The sequence below is a fragment of the Vicugna pacos genome, unplaced genomic scaffold (assembly GCF_048564905.1).
Source record: "Vicugna pacos unplaced genomic scaffold, VicPac4 scaffold_191, whole genome shotgun sequence".
NCBI lineage: Eukaryota > Metazoa > Chordata > Mammalia > Artiodactyla > Camelidae > Vicugna > Vicugna pacos.
In genome coordinates, this window is record NW_027328870.1 from 392,953 (window position 1) to 416,956 (window position 24,004).

Here is a 24,004-nt window from a genome sequence, read left to right on the forward strand (position 1 = left end):
CTCTTTTCTATAGCATCCTGCTTCTTTTGTATTTAGAGTAGATCTTTCATTATTTCATTTTCTCTTGCCAAATTCTTTAAGTATTTGCTTGTGTGGAAGTTATTTACCTCTCCTTCTATTCTCAAAGATAGCCTTGCTTGATAAAGTATCTTTGATTACAGCTTTTTTTCATTCAGTAATTTGAATAGGTCTTGCCACTGCCTTCTGCCGGCTGTATTTGTGTAGGAAACGAGTTTACATATATTATGCATATAATCATATATATATATGAAAAGAACACCTCGAAATGAATTTAACAAATAAGGTGAAAGCGTATACGTTAAAAAACAGAAAACATTAGTGAAGGAAATTAAAACTGATCCAAAGAAATGAAAAGATCTCTTATGTTAATGATGTGAATCTATGTGGTTGAAACAACCATTCTACCCAAGGGAATCTACATTTAGTTTGATTCATGTCAAAATACCTATGAGATTTTTCCATTATATAGAACAAATAATATCAAAATTTATATGTAACCACAAAGATCATGAGTTGCCAAAATAATCTTGAAAAAGTGTATTAAATGTCATGGTGTAAAATTCTCTGATGTTAAACACTCTTACAAAGCTTTAGTAAATAAAACAACATGATACTGGCTCAGAAACAGACACCAATCAATAGAAGAGTGTAGAGCAACCAGATATAATCCCTCACACCTATGATGAATTAACCCATGAAAAAGAAAGCTAGAGTATAAAATGAAGAAAACGTATTCTCCTCAATAATTAGTGCTGTGGAGATTGAATATTGAAAAGATAGATTACAATATTTCCTCACATTGTATACAATCCATGAGCACAGAATATCTTTCCATTTAATTAATTTACTTATATTTCTTACACCTGAAATTTATAGATCTATGTTTAGATCTTTTATTTCACTTAACAAATGTATTCCTATTTTATTCTTTTTGGTATAGATTTACACACAAGTGTTTTCCTAATTTCTCTTTCTGATAATGTGTCGTTACTATATAAAAATGCAACGGATATTTGTATATTGATTTTGTATTCTGCAAGTATACTAAGTTTGTTCATTATTTCTTACAGTCACTGGAGGAGTCTATGGAGTTTTCTATCAATGTATAATTATGTCATCTGTAAATACTTTACTGAATTTTACAAGTTGGATACCTTTTATATTTTTTCTTGACAAGATGTTCTGGCTAGGACTTCTAGTAGTGTAATTTAGGACGTGTGAAAATGAGCTTCTTTTTCTTATTACTGTACCAGAGGAAAACCTTCCTGTATGTTAACATTCAACTTGATGTTACTCATGGGTTTTTCATATATGGCTTTTATTTTGTTTAGTTAAATTCTATATAGAGCGAATTTGTAAAGAATATTTAAATAAAATAGTTAAGATCAGTTCTGTCAATAAATTTCCTACATTTCTTGAAATTGTAATTTTTCAATTCTTTGTTTTTTATAGGATGTTACCACATATAATAATCTGCGTATGTTAAATAATATTTATGAAACAAGACTAAATCCAACTTAACTATAGTTTATAATACATATAATATGCCATGAATTCAGGTTGCTAATATTTATTTAGAATGGAATTTACAGATACTGAAGTAAGAATTTACATTACAGCTTGATTTTACATTTATTTACTTAAAATTATATCTGTCATTTTGAATTTGGCTTATCCTAAATGGAATTTATTTTGAAATAAATAATATAAATTTTGGTATAAATCCAGTTATACTGGATTTATATATAATATATAATACCAGTTATATCAGTTTACTGATACAGAACATAGCTATCATTTACAATTAGTGAACAGAACACTTGCCTTAAAATGCTGTATTATAAAAACAATGCCAACTATTTGAAGACTGAGAAACATATTGCTTCCTAAAATGCATTACCTGGTATTTTCCACCCCAAACCACATATACTGTTATTTCTTTGTTTTTTGATTGTTTGTTTGTTTGCCCCTTAATGGAGGCACTGCTTATTGAACCCAGGATCTTGTACATAAGAGTATTTATCAACAGCATTTTGGAACACATAACAGAAGCCACAAGAGTATGGATTATACAGATGACATGAAAATTTATTCCTTCGAGGGACTGAAAAACCTCTGACTGAAAGAATGGCAAAAATAAACTTTTGCAAATATACAATAAGATTGTCTCTTTTGTACTTTTTATACCAGAATATTAAATTATATTTGTTTTACTTATACCACTGAATTACAATTTAAAACAAAAATTCCCCCCTTTGGGATTTCTTAAATTTGATTGATTATATAAATAAAATTTTATTTTATAAATATTTACAATTTATTTATTAACATTCCAAATAAACTGATATTTATTTTTCTCATATTTTGAATATACAGCTACTTATTTTAAAGAACACAGATAAATACATACTTCCATTTCCGAATCAAATTATGTTTAATTTTAATAACAAATGATATTGAAATTGTTACACATTTTCTGTAGAGGTTTTACACAAATTTCACTTTAACTTCCAAAACTTTAAAATTATTTTTTTTTGCATTATTTATTCTCTGTTCACCAATCTAGTATAAATTTGTGTACAAACGTATGGAGATTGGTTTTATTTCATAGACCCCAAAATTATATTATTTAAAAAGATTTTGTGGGGATAATATTTGCAGATCACACTATAAAAATAAGCAACATTTATGTTTCATTTTAACTGGATGAATGAGAAGTAAACACTGGCGGAATTTTACACTTGGGTTGCTGGGATACCAGTCGTATTGTGATGACACAGATACTCAGGTTGAGAACCATTGTGATTGCCTAGCAGTTTATCTGTGCAGGCTTGCCAAATCAGCATTTGAACCTGCAGTGCTCAAAATCATGCAGATTATAAAAGTAGCTGTAGAAAAAGTTATTTGAGATGACACATGTTTCTTCAGAAATTCAAGATGTGTCTCATAAAGATGGACCAACTGTTTCAGGTAACTCTGGTAGATCTCTATTGTGTGATCAAACATTCTCTGGGGACTTGGACTTAAGGTCTATGATTGAAGAAAATGCTTTTCAGACTTTGTCTGAAGAATCTTTGATAAAAAGACCATGTTACACACATTGTGTCTCAGAACCAGATGAAGATAATGATTTTCGTTCTCTGAGATTTCCAAGAAAACTCTGGAAAATGGCTAGGAGTGACCAATATCAATCCATCTGGTGGGATGATAATGGATCTTCCATAGTGATTGATGAAGATGTCTTTAAGAAGGTAGTTTTGGAAAGAAAGGCCCCTTTCAGAATATTTAAACTGGAAGTATGAAAAGTTTAGTTAGACAGCTTAACCTTTATGGGTTTAGTAAAGTGAGGCAGAATTTTCAAAGATCTGCTTGTCTAGCTGACTTTCTGGCACAAGGAAAAGAAGTCTCTGTTTTAAGCAAGGTATTCAGAAATTTTAGTAACCACTTGGTAACTTATATATGAAAATTTATGTTGTACATCAGTCTATGGTAATATATATTTAAAGCTAGATTTTGAAAACTGTATAAAATTACCAAGTCTTAAATTCTTTATTTTTTCTAAAAATGAGGACAGTGCCATATGTATTCAAGATTCAGAGAAACTTTGCTTGCAACTATGAATCTTATCAGAAATCTATATAAAGGTATTAAAGCTGCTTGTGAAAAGTGGCATTCACAGTTACTGCAAATGCTAACTTCTTTAATTTGATGACTATACTACTTATATGTGTATTTTACAAATAAGGAAATTTAAAAAATAGCAATGTTCATATTTTCATGATATTATCTGTGCATTGTAAATGTGAAATCTGATGTTTTATACGTTAGGCTTATTGTAGTCTTGTATTTTGGTTTAAAATATTACTAAAATTTTTCACTTTGATTGTAGCTGCAGATCTACCATAATTCAAATTTTAAACGAGTCTTTCCCCAGGTTTTAATCAGAATAAAAAGAAGAGTTGGGATTAAAAATGCCTCTCTGGTATCTTCATTGTCTTAAGATTTCAATAAGAAGCACTTTATTGCAGGGGGTAATGTGGATACTCATAATTCTGGTTTTGTGGCTGACACTAGTGGAGAAAGTGCATTTTTACCTTTTGCAAAATTAAAAATGCCTCTAATTAGAAAGCCCTCTACTAGCCACATAATTGGTGATAAAACTACCCCGATCAGCGGTGATTTTTCTGGTCCATCAGACCACCAGAACAAATTGCAGTAGATCAGCATGCTATTTTAAATCAGTTGAACATTGTCCACTGGCACACTCAAAGCAGATACACTGAAGCAAATGACCTTATTATGAAGTTCATTAAAACCAAAAATTCTACTTCTCAGAACACCATCTTGTCTCCAATGCAGAGTAATTATTTTGGACTGATGGTGGAGCCTTCTGCTTTTCCAAATGGATATCGCAACATATCTGCCAAAGAAGGTCGTTTTTCTAAACTTCAACCAGGGAGCAATGCACGGTTTCCAGTGACAATGACAGCTTATACATCAGCTACCTCTCTTTCAAGGCCAACTCATCAGCCAACTTCACTTTATGAACGTCATCCTAATTACAAAGGATCTACCAGAGGACTACCAGTTTATGCAGGATAACAAAGATTAAAATTGATGTTGGCAAATGTTGACAGATATCTGCAATTTTCTTATTTGAACAAGAAGCATAGATGTGTACCTGTATTAACCTTATTTTTTTAAATTAGGTTAAGATTAAATGGGAGACTAAATTAACATTTAAGTTAAAAAGAGGTATTTGATTGATATGATCATTTGATGGAAAAATATGGGAGTAAATTTAAATACTTTCTTGTAAGGAGGAAGAGAAAATGGAAGAATTTGGAAAAAGACTAAAACATGGAGAGAGGGAAAATTACTAAGTGGTTTCTTGTTCATCCTGGAAAGTATTAAAAGGGTTTATAGGATAGGCTGGAACAGGAGATAAATGCAGGAACCGGCCCAGGGATCATGGTCTCTATTATGTCATCCCTGGAATCATAAAGGTCACATGATGTAGTCTCAGATGGCACATTCAGCATGTGGTAGAATTTAAGAAGTAATTTTATCTATGGTCTTCTTTGTGCTGTTTTCAAAGCATTAAAATTGGTGCTTTCATTTCCTGCCCTCAAGAGTCTACATTATATTTTCAAGTCAATACTTTATGTTGCTTTTATATTCAAGCCAAAGACAAGCTTACGTCCTCAGGGTGGCATTTAATGCCTTTCCAACTCTAAGCACACAAACTCATCTTGGTTTAGTCATTTCTTTATAAATCTGGCATCTCACTACCTTGGTATATCTTTATGTTTCACTGTATCTGGAAATATATCCAGGCAAACGATTGTCAACTATGTTAGCTGCAACCTCACCACTTTTACTCCAGCTCATCCTTGGATTTTGGGTGTCCTCCTTTTATCTACTTAGACTTTCCCTGTCTCAGCACAGAAACCACCTCCTCCAGATGTTTTCAATCTATCCCCCTTTCCTTGTTTAACTTGGATACCAGCACAGTAAGCACAACACATGTCACAGGATGCATTTTTGTATTAAGTGAATGAAAAACACATGTTGACTTTAAGCAATATCTACTTTCCTGAAACAAGAAAACTCTCATGGTTTTCAAACTATTTCGTTATGGTCTTCACCGCAAACTAGATCTTTCATAGCCCAAGGACAAGTCAATCAAGACAGTAAGTGGAGTTAGGTACAGGAGACAAAGTAATATTTACTTCTTAATTCATGCCTGCAGAGGCATAAAGCAATCCATTCACATTTGCTGGATTTGTTCCTGTCTCTTCATCACCCACCCACCACAAAACAGCTGAATCTCTTCCCCATACCAATAACTATACTGACTTATTATTAATATACTTCTTAGAATCAGAGCTTTGTCCAGAAGAGACAGTGCCTTTGCAAACATTTAATGTAGGTTTATACACACCAAATAAGTTGTGCCCTTTCTAACCTTCACAAAGTAAGTATCTAAGTGGTAATATCCCCTTGGTTGTGGTTCTCGTATTCAGTAACCAAATTGCAATCTAAATTATGTGGACTAGAAGGAGGTGAGGGTGGTGGAATTAAAAATTTTCCAACTGCAAGAATACCAAATTTCTGCAGATATTAGGAAATATAAAATATTCATGGAAGACTTTGACTATTTCCCACTAATTTTAAATAAAAGGTGAAGCATATTCAGAATGTGAAATGCCCTGAAATGCTGGAAAAATTGTAGGCAAGTTCAGGGATCCTAAGGCCTTTACTCACAATGATGCAGCTAGTGTCATCTGATAAGACTGAAATGGTAACATTGTGTCCGAAAATGTGTCTCCATTTGTGAAGAAAGCCTTTGATAATCTGGAGAATGGGCAAATTGGCCAGGGTAATCTCTAACAACATCCTGTAAATATGACCTTCACCAAGAGAATAAAAGAGCCCACTTGCAGCAGGAGAACTGTGTCTGGAGAGCAGTGGTGTTTCCTACAACAGAAACATCACGGTTTTAAATTTGTCAGCTCAACTCTGATGGTGGCTATGTTGTTGCTTACATTAGCAGTCTGGGGTTCAGATGGGTTGGTTCAGCAGCTAATTTCCAGCTCTCTTATCAGACAGTGGGTCTTAGCGTGATCATCTTAACAAGGTTCTATACTGATAAGTCAAACGCTACAGTTTACTTTCAAAATTAGAAATTCTAAGGAAGAATATTATTTGTTTGTCCATCTGTAGTTTTCTACCTGAGAAAAGCTAGAATATTGGCCAATGTCAAAAGTTGGCTCGTGCTTTGAAAATTATACTCTGAGCTCTGCCCAATGAATTCTTCCCATTAAATACTACAAATCTCTCTACCACTGTGTGTGTGTGAAGATGGATTGTTAAGCAGTAACTAAGTTTGTCTTAGTTGAGTCATCAGTGAGTTATTCCTCTGCACCTGTCAGAATGTCTGTGAGATAAGAGTTTCATTGAACCACCAGATTTTCTTCAGATTAGGGAGAGGTAGATTATATTTTTCCCTGTATACTAATTGTTACCTGTTCATTGAATCCAGAGCTGATGCTAGGGCCAAGCCACTGAATCCTTGAATTGGACTGAGGCATATACATTCTGCAGCCCCCAGAGCCCAGCACTGGACTGTGTCTTCTTTTTAATTTAAACTTATGTTTAAGTTTTTTTTTTCTTTTAATTCTCATTGTTGACACAACTTACTTTGGCTTTGAACACCCGTTGACTAATTTATAGGGACTGAATCACTGACTTATTCCCGTTCACCTTGAAATTGCAATAAACTTTTTTCCTTGTACTACCTGGAATACAGTGAGCATGGTCATCATTTTGAGAGCAGTCCTCAGTCCTAGTAATGCAGAAATTTGCACTTCTTGGACCAGCACTTGAGCAAGAATATTTGTTGTGGGTCTGAGGGGTTATCCTCACATACCCTAATGCAACCATGAGAAAACACCACATTGTTATCCAAAATCAAGTCTTTGTCAGTATTGCATTCCCATTGCAAAACAGTTAAGAATTGTAGGAGTCCTTAGATTTTACCATGCTGAGATTTTTAGCAACCTAGCATAATCATTTCTTACAGATGCTGTCGGGGAGATGAGACCATTGGTCACAGACATTGAACTTTATCACTCAGAGCAGGAGCAGCCAGTTTTAAATTTGTATCCATTCCCTAATATCAGATGAATACACAGAGTGAAATTTTGATACCTAAAGAAGCAGTGGGCTGTTAACATGAAGAAAGCTTAAAGCATGGTAAAATCCTAATTTTATTAGTATCTTTATGTATAATTTATTTGAATCACTTATTTATTAGTATCTTTACCTGGGATAAGTATATCATGACTCAAGTTTACTTGCTGCAAAACGAATCATGAAAAATGTCATGGGAAATCATGACCTTTGAATTTCCATTTTTACTTCCGCTTTTATTGACATATAATTGGCATAAAACATTGTGTAAGTTTAGGTGCACAGGATATTGATTTGATTTATAAGTATTAAGAAATAAATATCATAGCAAGTTTAGGGAGAATTCATTATCTTATTTAGATACAATTTTAAAGAAATACAATTTGTCTTTTGGTTGTGATGAGAAATCTTATGGTCTACCCACTTAACAACATTAATATAGAACATAAAGCAGTATTAATTGTAATTTTCATGTTATTGCGGGGCATCCCTAGAACAGGTTTATTTTACGGCTAGAGTTTTTTAGCTTTTGAGTGCATTAATCAATTTCTCCTTTCCCAAATACTGCCTTTGTTAACTACAAATCAAATTGTTTTTTCTATAAGTGTGTTTGTTTGTTTTTGAAGTGCACTTTAATCTATAACTCTGTGTGAGTTTCTCTTACATAACATAATTTTTGCTATTTTTAATACATTTCAAACTGATCAAAAGATAAATCTAGTTTTGATAGTTGCTATTTAAAGATATTTCATAGTTATTGACTATTCCCCACACAGTAAATTTCTTGTCCCTGATATTTTAATTTGCAACTGGAAAAATTTCTCTCTTAATTTTTCTCAACTATTTGTTTTTCTTCACCACATTTCCCTCCTTCATTTGAGCAACCTGTTGCTTTCTATATATATAACTTCTTTTCTGTTTTGTTATGTTCATTTCTTTAAATTCCAAATATGAGTAAAACTTTTCTGCATTTGTCCTCCTGTGTCTGACTTCTTTCACCTAACATATTACACTCTTGGTCTACACATTTGTTGCAAATGACAAGAAATTATTCTTTTTATAGCTGAGTAATAACCCATTGTATTTTTATGGGTATGAGTGCATATATATATATATAAGTTTAGTGTGCGTATATATAAAAATATAGATAAATCTGCAGTTAATAGTTGGGTAGATATATATACTATAAACACACATTTTCTTTATCCATCATCTATTGAAAAGCAATTAATTTTCTTTTATAGCCTGGCTATTGTAAATAATGCCACAGTGAATATAGGGTTGAATTTATCTTTTCTGATTTGTGTTTTCATTTTCTTGGAATAAGTATCTAGTTATGGAAATGTTGGTTCATATTTTATTTTTAATTTTTAGATAAAACTCCATACTGTTTTCCACAGAAGCAGCACAAATTTAAATTCACTCAAGCAGTGCAGCAGGGTGATTTTTCTTACATCCTCACCAATATTTATATTTGCTACCTTTTTGATCATAGTCATTCTGACAGGAGTGGCATAATATCTCATTGAGTTATGGTCTTGCTTTTTTCTCATGGTTAGTCATGTTGACCATTTTCATGTGCCTGTTGATTACCTTTCCCCCACTGTATATTCATTTTTTTTGTAATGGGCTAAATGACCATAACTGTCTGATTTCACTTTTAGGCATTCTGTTGTGTTCCATTATTCTGTTTGTTTTGTGCCTCTACCATATTCATTACTGTAGATTTGTATTATAATTTAAAATCAGGGACAGTGTTACATCCTCTTTGTTCTTTGTCAAAGTTGTTTGTGTTTTAAGTTTGTTCATTATCTTTTCTTTTGTTTTTCTTTGTGACTTCAACTCTTTTGTGTTTACATGTAAATGTAATAATTATTTTTTATGTGTCTGAAAATGCCATTTTTATTTTGAAAAGCACTGAATTTAATTTGTGTATTTTCTTGGCTAGTACTGTCATTTAAACAATATTTTTCTTCTAATCTATGAGCACAGTATATCCTTTCATCTGTTTTCATTATCTTCAATTTCTGTTATAAATATTTTATAGTTTTCTGAGTACAGGTTTTTCAACCTCCTTGGTTGTACACATTTCTTGAGTTTTTTTTTGTAATGCAACTGTAAATGAGACAGTTCCCTCACTTTCTGTATCTGTTAGCTTGTTGTTAGTGTGTAGAAATGCAAGATTTCTGTATGTTAATTTTATATTCTGAAATTTTACCAAATGAATTGAAAAGCACTCATAGCATTGTGGTGCCTTTTTAGGATTTCTGTTTAAGTATTTCATCTGCAAGCAGACTCTTGTACTCCTTTTCAGAAATACCTATATTTTATTTACTTTTATTTTGGATAGCTATGGCTAGAATTTCCAATAATATACTGAATAACAGTGGCAAGTGTGAACATTCTTGACTTCTTCCTGCTCTAACAGCAGATGCTTTCAGCTTTTAATCAGTGAGTGTCATGATAGCTGAGTTCTTGTCATATGCAACCTTAAATGTGTTGAGGTATGTTTCCTCATATCCATTTTGAGGAGAAATATAATCATAAATAGATACTGAATTTGTCAAAACATTTTATGACACTTTTGAGGTTACCATATAATTTTTATTTTTCAATTTGTTAGTTTGGTGTATCATATTGATAAATTTCTGGGTGATGAATCACTTTTGCATCCCTGGGATAAAAGGGACTTAATCATACTGTATAATCCCTTTAATGTTTTGTTTGCTTTGCTAATATTTATTGATCATTTTTGCATGTATGCTTCTCAGTTGTATTTAAACTGTAATTTTATGAAGTATTTGTTCCTGTTTTAATAATAGTGTTATACAGAAAGGTGGGGTAGGAAGCCTTCTTTCCTTTGCAAATTTTTGGAATTCTCTGAGAAGTATAGGTGATAGCTCTTCTCTATATGTTTGGCAGAAATCACCTGTGAAACTGTCAAGGCCTGGAATTTTGTTTCTTGGGAGATTTTTTTTTAATTACTTATTCAATTTCATTAGTGATAATCAGTTAATATTTTCTATTTCTCATTCCATTCTGGATATAAGGTCTTTCTAGGAAATTGTCCATTTCTTCGAGGGATTCCATTTTAATTGGCATATAGTTTGTTGTATCATCTTATGATGCTTTCTGTTATTTTGACATAAGCTGTAACTTCTCATTTATTTTGCAGCATTTTAACCTGCACTCTCTTTTTTGCTCATGAGTCTCATTAAATTTTATCAGTTTTATTTATCTTTCAAAGGCCACTATGTAGTTTCTTTAGATATTTCTACTTTTAATCTTTATTTTATGTATTTATGTTCTGATCTTTCAGCTATCTTTCTTTCTACTAACAAGTTTGTTTATTATTTTGCTACATCCTTTGTAAGATTATGTTATAAGACAGAGATATTTCTTATTTGTATAAGTGGCATTGTTTTGCTCTAAGCATCCCTATTAATACTGCTTTTGCTATATCACATGAACTTTGTTTTTGTTGTTATATTTCTTTTTGTATTTTTTCTTTGATTTATGCAGCAATCCATTGGTTGTTTAATGTTGTATGATTTATCCTCCATACTTTACAATTTTTCTCATGTTTTTCTTTTTAGTAAATTTCTGTTCTCACAGAATCCATATGTTTCTTCACAAAACAAGGAGAATAATAATAAAATTTACACTAAATTCTGAAAGGCACAAATTTTCAAAAATTATCCTTGAAAAATTAACAATGCTGTGAGTATTATCCTCCCTGACTTTAGAACATACTACAAAGCTACAGTAATCAAAACATCAAAATATATCACCAATAGAGTCACATAATCAATGGAAGAAAATAAAGGGTCCAAAAATAAACACACACACATATGGTCAATTAGTCTATAATGAAGGTGACAAGGGTATACAATGGAAAAAAGGCAGTCTCTTCAACAAGTAGTTTTGGGAAAACTGGAAATTACATGTAAAAGTTAGATGTAAGAGCAATTCCTTCCATAGAATAAAAAATAAAATAGAAATGGATTAATTTCCTAAATGTAAAACCTGAAACTATACAATCTCTGAAGAAGAACAAGAGCAGAAGTGCCTTTGTGATAAATCTTTGCAATATGTATTTTTATTTGTCTACTAAGCAACAAAAAAAGGAAAACTAACAATAACTGTTTTTAATTATACTGAGGAAAAAATAGATGTAATATATGATACAGTGATTCCACTTCTTGTATAATTGTGAAATGCAAAATCTTTTGCAGAGCAAAGGAAATCCTCAGCAGGACTTATGACAACACATAGAATAGAAGGAATAGTTTCAGACTATGAAACCAACAAGGTGTTAATATTCATAATGTATATATAGCATATTAAACTCATTATTTAAAAAACAAAGACCACAACTTAAAAACAGTTGTAGGATCTTCATGGAAACTTTTCAAAAACATACATGTGGATGATTTTCATGACATAAAAAGAAACATAACGTTGCTTTTCATTAGGAAACCATAAATCAATACCAGAATGAAATATAATGTCACAGCAACCAAAATGGCTATTAAAAAAAGTCTTCAAATGACAAACATTAGTATGAATGTCAATAAAAGGGAACCCAGGTACACTGTTGGTGGAAATATAAATTGATGCCTCCACTATTATAAAAGTGTGGACAGTGCTAAGAAAACTAGAAATAGAAACATTATATGTAGCCACAATTCCAGTTTTTGTTATAAATCTGAAAAAAATGTAAACATTAACTTTAAAGGCTATATTACCCCCAAAGTTCTTAACATCATCATTTATAATAGCCAAGGATAGAAGCACAAATCAACTGCCCATCAACAGATGATTGGCTGAAGTAGATGTGAGATATAGATAACATAATAAATACTTAGTCATTGTCATATCAAAAAATAAAATTCTGCCATTTGGAACAATGTGACTGGAGCCAGATAGTGTTGCACATAGCAAAATAAGTCCTACAGAGAAAAACACTCTATGTTACCACTTTCATGAGGAAACTAAAGATATAAGAGAAATAATCATAAAAAAATAGAAACAGACTCACATATATATGTGTAGTGTACCAAGTAGTGGTTTCCACTGGGGACAGGGAAGGAGGATGTGGAAGACAGAAATATGCAAGGTACTAGTTATAAACTAGAGAACCAACAGGGCTATATTTACAGCACAGAGAAATATTTTAATAATTTAAATGATTTTAAAGAGATTATAGGCATATATTATACTAAAATGTGCATGCATGTGGGAAAAAATTGAAGAAAAATCCCAGGAATAACAAAATATTTTGTAGTACTCTGATATTAAGGGAGGTGATTTGTTCACTTTCTTTACTGTTCTCATAATGTCCTTATTAGAATTTAAGGTTTTAAACGTTAAAGTATATTCTTTGAAAAGAGTGACATGTTTCAACTATTTCTGTCTCTCCCCTTTAATCTACACTCAGTGAAACGATCACATCTCAAGAAAAATAACTACAACACAAAACAATACTCCAGAACACATGTGTACAGCTGAAGTTTGGTGGGCTAAAACACATAAAGGTGGCTGAACTGAGGGAAGAGCAGAGTTTGTGCCTGCGACCATGGACAACTTACTAGGGTATCTGAGCCCAGAGTTTCAGAGTTCCCAGTAGAAACAGGGTCTCATTGTTTCACACAGCATCAGCCTCCAACTGCACCAGTACTAATGGTTACAGGTAACTTGGAGGGAGCCAAATTGGAGACAGAATTTCCAACCTTTTGACACTCAGACATTCATGACACTCTCCCTACTTCCCATTCACAGTGGTGGAGACAATGTACCTTACAACATTCTACATGGCAAAGGCAGTTGCCTGATTCCAAATACCCACCTGTCTTTACACCTTTCCTCAATGTGTGCACTGATTCTTAAGGGATATCAGATAAAAGGAAGGGTTCATCGGCCAAGTGACAACAGTGGCATTAACTACCAAAGAAGTGAAAGAAGTGACAATGTAAGCAATCTTTTATCCAGACAGTAGCGACTGGAATGTGCCATTTTGAAATATTTTCAGAGGTAGCTAAGATAAGCAAAACCAAATATTGTGCAATATTGCAAACTACCAGAAAACAAAAGCAAGGACTCCAAAACCCAATCTGTTTTTTAGTGTCATCAGAGCAATAATTTACCAGGTCCATGATCAATCACAGTAACATTATAGGGCACACACACACACAGATACACACACACAGACACTGACACAGACAAAGACACACATGCACAGGCAAATGCACACACACATACACACACACACTCAAACATCAACACTGCAGCAAACAAATTTAAAGTCATGGAATATTGCCGTATAACTAATAGAGAATCCAAAGAGATGCCATACAAAAACTGAATATAAAAAACAAAACTCAGAAAGCAGTTTAGTGAGCTCAGGAATAAAATAAATGTTGATAAGGTATACATTACCTAAGGGACCGAAACTATGAAACAACCAAACATTATTAGAGGACCAGATGAACTTAATAAGTGATATGAAGAATGCAACAGAAAGCATTGGAAGAAGACTGCCTTGTGGAAGAGATATTAGCAAAGTCACCAATACAAAACAAGAAATGATAGGAGAGGGCAGAGATTCAAGATATTAAAATGTGAGGAAATTCTACTATAGCCATCAGACTTCTTCAGGAAGTGCATATTAGAGTGAAATCCTGGGGGGAGAAGAAAGTTAGAAGGCAGCTGATGGTATATTTAAAGTTGTTATAGTTGATAACTTTCTGAACCTGGGTAAGGAACTGATATACAATTCCGTGAGCCAACAAAACACCAATAACTTTAAGACAATGAGACCTTCTTCAAGATACGTCATATGCAAATTGGCAAGTTAATGACAGAGTAAAATTTTAAAATCAGCCAAGAAAAGTTATGTTAATCTACATAGAAACCCCCATCAGGCTATCAGCAGATTGCTGAGCAGAAAACATACGCCGAGGGTAATTAAAAAGACATTTTCAAACTACTGAAATAAGAAATCTCCCACCCAAGTACACTCTAACTTGCACAGTTATCACTTATATGTAAAGTGAAAATAAAGACTTTATCAGACAAAGAAACATGAATGAGATGTAAAAAACAAAACCGAGACACCTTACAAGAGGTTCAGGAAAGAGCTATTCTAAGAAAAATAAAATGCAAATATATGCATAATATTGAACAAAATACTAAGCAGAGACCATGAGAAAGTTGCAACAGTTTCTTTCGGTGTGTTTTTAAATGCTTCTATTTTATATGATATAAAGAGAGAAAAATAGTAATTCACTTGCAATAAATATAGGTACATCAATCTGGTAACATGTTCACAACAGAAATAGAAATAATTTGAGTCAGTATTCATAAAAGGTAAAGAGTAAAATTGAAACAATATTAAAGGAAGATGCTATCAGCAGAAAAAGGACTAAATTATACATGAGATGTTTTATTTTTAATTGAAGTACAGTAGATATACTATATTGTGTAGTTTCAGATGTACAGCATAGTGACTCCAACCACTTTTTAGATTAGATTGCATTATAAATTATTACAATAATTGTAACATACAATTATTTTAAGTTATTGCTTGTAATTCCCTGATCTATACAGATTATCCTTGATGCTTATCTCCTTTTTGTATACTACTTTTTATCTGTCAGTGTCCTACCATTAAATTGTCTTTCCCTTCTCCTTTGGTAAACATAAATTATTTCCCATATCTTTCAGTCTCCTTCAGTCTTGTCTAACTAATCTCTCTATCCCTCTACCCTCTAACTATCTATCTTTCTATCTATCTATCTATCTATCTATCTATCTAACTGTGTATCTATCTGTCTATCTATCATGTGTCTATTTATCTATCCTTCTATGTATCTACTTATCTGTCATCTATCAACAGATAGCTATATATAGATGTACACATATATTTGGTATTCTTTAGATTCCACATATTGATCATATTATATACTTTTGTCTTTGTCTAAGTTACTTCACTAAACACAATATTTACTAGGTCCATTCATGATGCTGAAATAGCCATGTGTTATACTTTTTCATGGCTAATAATATTCCATTGCATATTTCTAGAATCATCATTTCTTCTTAAGTCCATAGTCTACAGTGCACACTTGGATTGCTTCCCTGTCTTGCATATTATAAACAGTGCAGTTGTGAAGATTGGTTTTACTCAATTTAGGGTTTCTTCTCCAGATATTTCCTAGGAGAGGTGTTACTGTTTCATATGGTAGTTCTGTTTTAGGTGTTAAAAAAATCTGAATATTGTTTTCCAAAGGAGTTCTACCAATTTACATTCCTACCAAGAGTATACAAGTGATTTGTTTCTTCCAAATCATCTCCAACAGTTTCTATTTTTTGACATTTTGATAATAGCCATTTGACCAGTGTGAAGTGATACCTCATTGTGGTTTTGACCTGCTATTAACTAATAATTAGTAATGTTGAGCAATTTTATCACTAGCATGTTACTCATCTGTAGGTTTTCTTTGGAAAAATATTAACTCAAGTACTCTGCTCTTTTTTTGATTGCGTTTTTGTTTTTCACATTAAGTTGTGTAATCTAAATCCATGTTACATCTATTAACTTGCATCTATTATCCCCTGATCACTTGCATTATTTGCAAATATGTTCTCCAATTACACAGGCAGTGTTCTCATTTCATTCAAATTGTCCTTAGCTGTGCAGAAGTTTTCAAGTTTATTTAGGTCTCACTTGCTTTTTTTTGCTTTTATTTCTTTTGCCTTAGGAGACTGATACAAGAAAATATTCCTATGATATATATCCAATAGTGTATCACCTAGATCCCCTTCTAGAAGTTATACAGTATCAGGTCTTACATTTAGGTCCTTAATACACTTGGAGTTTATTTTTGTATACGATGTCAGGGAATGCTCTCATTTCACTGTTTTACATGTAGATGTCCAGCTTTCCAAACACCATCCATTGACAAGACTGTCTTTCCTCCATTGTGTAGTCTTGCCTCATTTATCATTGATTCAGTGCTCATAGCTGTGTGGAATTATTTCTAGGCTCTCTATCTGATTTTATTGATTATATCTCTGTGCCAATGCCATGCTGATTTTATTACTGTAGCTTTGTACTATAGTAAGGACTCTGGGAGGTTTATTCCTCCAGATTTGTTGTCTTTACTCAAGATCATTTTGACAATTTTTAATGGCTTCATGTAAAACTTAGAGTTATTTATTTTCTGGTTCTGTGGGAAATACTACAGCTTCATAACAGGAATTGCACTAAATCTGTAGGCTTCTTTGTGCATTTCGGACATGTTAACAATATTAACTCCTTCAATCCAAGAGCACAAGACATCTTTCCATTTCTTTGAATCATTTTTAATTTCTTTGTCAATGTTTTTTAATTTTCAGTGTTTAGATATTTCATATATGTGGTTATATTTATTCCAAGGTATTCGGGGGAATGGGATTTTAAATAGTATTGCTTTCAACGTCCATTTTAGGGTATCTCATGATTAACGTGTAGAAATGCAAGAGACAAATTTACATTAACCTTGTACCCTGCTCCCTTGTTGAAATAATTTATTGTTGATGTTAGTCTGTGTGGAGAACTTAGGACTCTATGTAGATTGTTATGTCATCAGTACTGGTGCCAATTTTGCTCTTTCTTTCCATTTTGCATTTCTTTTTCTTCTTTTTCTTTCCTTTTCCTTTCTTCTTTTACTATGGAATAGCAGTGCTGAGAGTAAAAATCCTTGTCTTATTCCAGAATTTACCCAGAATGTTTTCAGCTTTTCCCCTAAGTATTATAAATTGTTATAAGTGGCCTATATTATGTTGAGAGATGTTCCCATTTTACTCTCTTTCATGAGAGTTCTGATCATGAATGTATGTTGAATTTTGTCTAATGCTTTTTCTGTGTGTATTGACATGGTCCTGTGAATTTTGTACTTCCTTTATAAAATATGTGTCATGCTGATTTACTTGTGTATGTTGAACCATCCCTGTGACTCTGGACGGAAACCAACTGATCATCGTGTATAATCCTTTCTATGTATTGCTGGATTAATTTGTTGATGTTCTGTTGAGAATTTTTTAATGTATATTCCTCAAGGATATTGGCTTTACATTTTCATTTCTTTTTCTGGTAGTGTCTTTGACTGGTTTTGTTATCATGTTATTTGTGGCCTCATAGAATAACTTTGGGAATTTTCCTTCCTAATACATTTTTTGAAATAGTTGAGAGGAAAGAGGTTTTAGTGAAGGCATCCAGGCATTTTGTTCAAAGGATGATTTTAAAACTATAGATTTTATTTAAATTATGCTGATTGCTCTTTTCAAGTTTTCAGTTTTCTTTTTATTCAGTGTTGACAGGCTGTAGAGTTTAAAGAAATTTGTCCATTTCTTTAAGGTCGTCCAGTTAGTTGTCACGTAACTGCTCAGAGTGATTTCATAATCTTTGTTTGCATTTCTGTACTATCAGAAATTATTTCTAATATTTCATTTCTTATTTTGCTTGGGTCGACTCTGTATTTCTTTATAAACCTGGTTAAATGTTTATCAATTTGTTAATATTTTTAAGAAAAATAACTGTTGATTTTATGAATTTTTATTTAATTTTTAATTTATTTATTTTCAACCTAATCATTAAAGATTACTCACTCTACTGCCTTTGCGTTTTGTTTATTATTATATCCATTTATTTTGGGTGGTTAACATTATCCTTTGTGTGAGTTTTTTCTTTTTCCTTGTAGAAGGCCTCAATTGTTCTAAACTTCCTTGTTAGATTTGCCTTTGCTGCATCCCATATAGTTGATGAAGCTCTGTTTTCAATGTAATTTGTCTCCATGTATGATTTTATTACCTCTATGATTTCATCATTGAACTTGTTTTATTTTATTTTTTAAAGGATGAGGTTTAATCTCATATTTGTGCTTACCCTCTTCTTCTTTCTAGAGTTGATGCATATTTCTATAATTTTATATATGGAAAAATATTCGCTGTAATCTGTATTTGCTTAAAGCTCCTGAGGCTCATTTTATGACATAATATGCAGTTAATTCCTTAGATAACATCCTGTGCACACTTGAGAATTTTATGTGTTCTCCTTTTCTGATGCAGTGTCCAATAAATGAGTTAGGTTCAAATGATCTAATATGCCATTAAGACTTCTGTTTCCTTACAGATATTCTTTTGAGATGAATTGGCCATCAGAATAGTGAGGTGTTCAACACATCTACTATTATAGTTTTATAATGAATTAATTCCTTCATGTCTAATATTTCTTTTTATTCTTAGGATCTACTGTGTTGGGTCCATATATAATTTAATGAGTGTAATACTGTATTTTTATATTGATCTCTTTTTTATTTATAAACTCATATTTAACTTTCACTGTGGCCCTTATTTTAAAATGTATTTTGTATGAGTTGATCACTGCAAACTGCACTTTCTTGTCATTTCCATGAAACATCTTTTCCATCTATTTACTGGTTGTGTTTAACTTCCATCATAAAGTGAGACTTTTTGTGGGGGATGTGAAAATGGTGGAGCAGAAGGATGCTCGTAGCTCACCTTTTCCCACAAATGCATCAAGACTCACATTCACAGACCTACTCAATTAACCAGAGAACCTGCAGTACTCTGATAGAATATTGTCCTCTTCAAAAGATAAAGTTGCAAAAAATCTTGTAAAAGAAAATGAATTAAGAAGAAAAGGCAAAACAGATTGGGGCAGGTCCCAAAAGATAAAGATGCAAAAAATCTGGTAGAAGAAAATGAATTAAGAAGAAAAGGCAAAACATATTGGGACAGGTCCCAAAAGATAAAGATGCAAAAAATCTGGAAGAAGACAATGAAGAAAGAAAGAAGAAAAGGCAAAACAGATTGGGACAGGTCCCACAGTGAGGGAGCAGCAAAGAAGGACTGGTGCTCATTCACTGAGTTTCCCCTCTCCAACTGAGAGTTCGGCAGGATGAAGGAGGAGCCTCCAAGAATTGAACCTCTATAGATTATAAGTTGACTGACAGTACTAAGATAAACAGGGACAGAGGATCCCTATGACACCAAGCCCAAGAGGCAACCTGGCAGCTGGGGTCAGGGCCATGCTTCCCGACCTGGGTGGAAAATGATGATGGCTGCACTGAGGCAGCCAGGGGGAACGGAGGGGGCTGTGTGCCATTGCTGTGGTTGCACAGGGCAAAACAACCTGGGCCCTCCATTAAACAACAGGGCAGGCTAGCCCTGTGAGGGGAAAGGTGCATTCCGAATCTCTGAAAATCCACAAATTATCTAGGACAAGAGACCTGGGGCTCAGACACAGCCACCAAAGCCTCTGATGCTTTGCACCCTGGCAGCAGTGAGAGCAAAACCTCCATTCACTCCTAAGGACTTAGCAGCCTTAAGCGCCAGATGGGGACTTGTCTACAGCCTGAGACATATAAGATCTTTCTGTCTTATTTCCTCAGAGAACTTGCTCTGCCAAGGCAATCAAGGAGCTGGGTTTTGGCCCAGACCAGTGACAGGGCACATAGCAGAGGAGAGACCATCACCCTGAGGGGGCTGATGGCCTGCCAAATTTTGGGCTGTAATGCAGTCCCTGACCATGTGGCTGGGAGAGGGTTGATGAACACTACTGCCTGTTCAGTCTGAAACATGTGACTGAGGTATCAGTCAGGGCAATGACAAGACAGCTCACAGTAAAGAGAGCTGCTCTGGAACCAGTTTTGGGAGTGGGAGTGATCTGCTTGCCGACAGGACCTGGGAGCTGCACAGATGTGGACTCCAATGGAGGGTTTCTGGAAAAAGCAAGCTGAGCTTCCAAACCATGATGAATACAGAAAGAGTTCACATTAACAGTACACAGTATCCAGGACACTCTGACCATCCCCTTGTTTTAATCTGTTTTTACCTGTTTCATTTCCTATTACCATATTAATATTTATTTCTTAGACAATTATATATACCCCCTTTTAAATCCCATTGAAATTTATAAAAATATTTTTATTATTATTATTTTTCAAAACTCTGCTTCAACTTGCTCTTCTATTATGTATTATACAAAGTTTTCAAACATTTATTACCACTTCTTTAAAATTCTTTGTCTCCCTCTTTCTTTTTTCTCTTTTTTAGTTGTATTACTACATAGGCATTAGGTAGATAAACTCCATTAGGACCACAGTAGATAACATATACTCCATCACAGTGTCAGAGAGGTAGGAGCAAGATAAAGAAGCAGACAAACCATTCCCAATTAAAAGAACAAGAGAAATCCCCTGAAAGAGTGATCAGTGAAATAGACATCAATAGCCTACTAGATCAAGATTTCAAAAGAGGTGTGATCAAATTACTGGAGGAAATAAAAGATAGTGTTTAGAGATGTAAAATATGTTAAAAATGAAATGGAAGCTATAAAGAAGAGCCGAGTAGAATAAGTAAATCCATTGACTGAGATGAGGAATGATCTAAAGGGGTCGCAAAGCTGACTAGATAATGCAGAGGAATGAATTAGTGACCTAGAAGACAGGACAATAGAAAGCACCCAATCAGAATAGCTACAAGAGAAACATCAAGAATCAGATTAAAAAAGCACAAGATACATATGGGTTAATAGAAAGCATGCCAAACTTGGTGTGGTAGAAGTCCCAGAAGGGGAGGGATGATCAAAGTGCATTGCAAAGGTGTTTGAAAAATCATGACTGAGAACTTCCCAAACTTAAAGAAGGGATCAGATATCCAAGTACAGGAAGCTCAGTGGGTCCCAAATAGGAAGAACTCAAATAAACTCACAGCAAGACATATAATTAAGATGGCCAGAGTCAAGGATAAAGAAATTATCCTAAAGGCAGCAAGTGAATCTCAAACAGAGAGTTACAAGGGAATCCCCATAAGGCTCACAGCTGATTTCACAACACAAATACTACAGAACAGAAGGGAGTGGCAAGATATATTCAAACTCCTGAATGAAAAAAAATGATATACCCATGGATACTTTAACCAGCAAGGCTATCCTCTATGGTAGAAGGAGACATAAAAAATTTCACAGACAAGAAAAAGCTACAAGAGTTTAGCAACACTAGACCCATGCTAAAAGAAATATTGAAAGCCTACTCTAAAAAGAAAAGCAGCAGGATGCTACAGAAATGTGAAACTCACAGCTGGAAAGGTGATAACTCATAAACTACAAATAAAATAAACACAAAATTTTAAAACAAGACATAGAAATCATTGACAGTGGGAGAGGGAGGCAGGAAAATAGAGAATTTCTTTGGGGGGGTCTTTCCTTTTAAAATATTTTGTTCTCAGTAGGATGTATTTGAGATCATGTTACTATCAGTTTAATAAAATCAATTATACTAATGTTCTAATAGACTATATAAAAGTGCAAAAACAAGACAAAAACATATTCAGGGAGTCACTAAAATTAAATAATTTTCATGATAATATAAAGAAAAATGACCAAACCAAAAAAGGAAGATCAAATGAACAAAGAGGAAATACCAAATCAACTTCAAAGATAAGGCGAAAATGGCAATAAACACAAACATATCATCGATATATTAAATGTTAATGGACTAAATGTTCTAGTCAATGTCATTGAGTGGCAGGCTGGATAGTATAGCAAGAACCTTCAATATGCTGCATACAAGAGACCCACCTCAGCGAGAAGGAAAAATATAGATTGAAAGTGAAAGGATGGAAAAGGGTATTCCATACAAATGGAAAAGCCAAAAAAGCAGTTGTTGCAGTACTGACTTCAGACAAAAGACACTAAAACAAAGGCCACAAAGAAAGATAAAGAAGGATATTTTATAATGATTGATGGAGTGATACAGATGAGGATATCACACCCTTTAATACACAGGCAACAAATAGAGGACTACCTAAGTACATGAAATAATTAATGACAGATATAAAGGGGGATAGTGATGGGAATCTAATCATTGTTGGAGATTTCAAAACTACAGTAACATCACTGGACAGATCATCGAGATAGAAAATAAATTAAACAACAGAGAAGTTAAATGATACAATAGAAATATTACACTTGGTGGATATTTTCAGAGCATTGCACCCCCCACAAAATAGTACATACAATCTTTTCAAGTGCACGTGGACATTTTCCAGGATTCATGATATACTTGGGCACAAAAGAAACCTCAGCAACTTTAAGAAGATAAAAATTACCTCAAGCATCTTTACTGACCACAATGTCATGAAGCTAGAAATCAACAACAGAGAAACAAAGGAGAACAAAAGGAAAACATGGGGAATAAACAATATGTTATTAAAAAAATATGGGTCAAAAAAGAAATCAATGCTGAAATGAAAATATACCTTGAGACAAAAGAAAATGAAAGCAAAACCACACAAAATTTATGGGACACAGCAAAAGCAGTGTTGAGAGGTGAGGTTATAGCAATACAGGCCTTTCTCAGAAAAGAAGAACAACCACAAATAAACAATTTAACCCATCAGGAGAATGAACTAGAAAAAGGAGAAAAAAATACCTAAAGGCAGCAGAAGGAAGGAAATCATCAATATTGGGGAGGAAATAAATAAAATAGAGTTTAAAAAGACCATAGGAAAAATTCAACCAATCCAAAGGCTGGCTTTTTGAAAAAGTAAGTAAAATCGACAAACCTCCGGCCAAACTCAAAAACAAGAAAAGAGAGAAAGCACAAATTGCCAAAATATGAAAGGAGAAGGTAGAATTTACAATTAATAAATACAGAATATCATATGAGAATATTATGAAAACTATATTAAACCAAACTGGATAACCTAGAGGAGATGGACAAGTTTCTGGAAACATACTGTCCATCAAGACTGAATCAAGAAGTAACTGACCACTTCAACAAACTGAGCACTAGAAATGAAATCAAAATAACAATATAAAACCTCCCTACAAATAACAGTCCAGGACCGGACGGCTTCACTACAGAATTCTACCAAACATGCATAGAAGAACTCATACCAGTCCTTCTCAAACTCTTCCAGAAAATTGAAAAAGAAGGAATACTCTCAAAGTCATTCTATGAAGCCACAATCACCCTGATACCACAATCAGGCAAAGACAATATGAAACAAAACAATTATAAGCCAATATCACTGATGAACACAGACGCCAATATCCTCACCAAAATAGTAGCGAAAAGAACCCAAAAACACAGAAAAAATATTATGCATCATGACCAAGTGGGGATCATGCCAGAGACACAGGGGTGGTCCAACATATGCAAATTAATCAATGTAATACAGCACATCAACAAGAGAAAGGACCAAAACCACATGATAATCT

The 24,004-nt window shown here is 33.4% G+C and overlaps 1 long non-coding RNA gene across 1 annotated transcript; it reads left to right on the plus strand.

The window, feature by feature from the left end:
* Window positions 1-2,814: 2,814 nt before the first annotated feature.
* LOC140695213 (uncharacterized) lies at window positions 2,815-4,653 on the plus strand. Its single transcript, XR_012070909.1, has 2 exons — window positions 2,815-2,991; window positions 4,381-4,653. It is a non-coding gene; the product is annotated as an uncharacterized lncRNA (long non-coding RNA).
* Window positions 4,654-24,004: the final 19,351 nt, after the last annotated feature.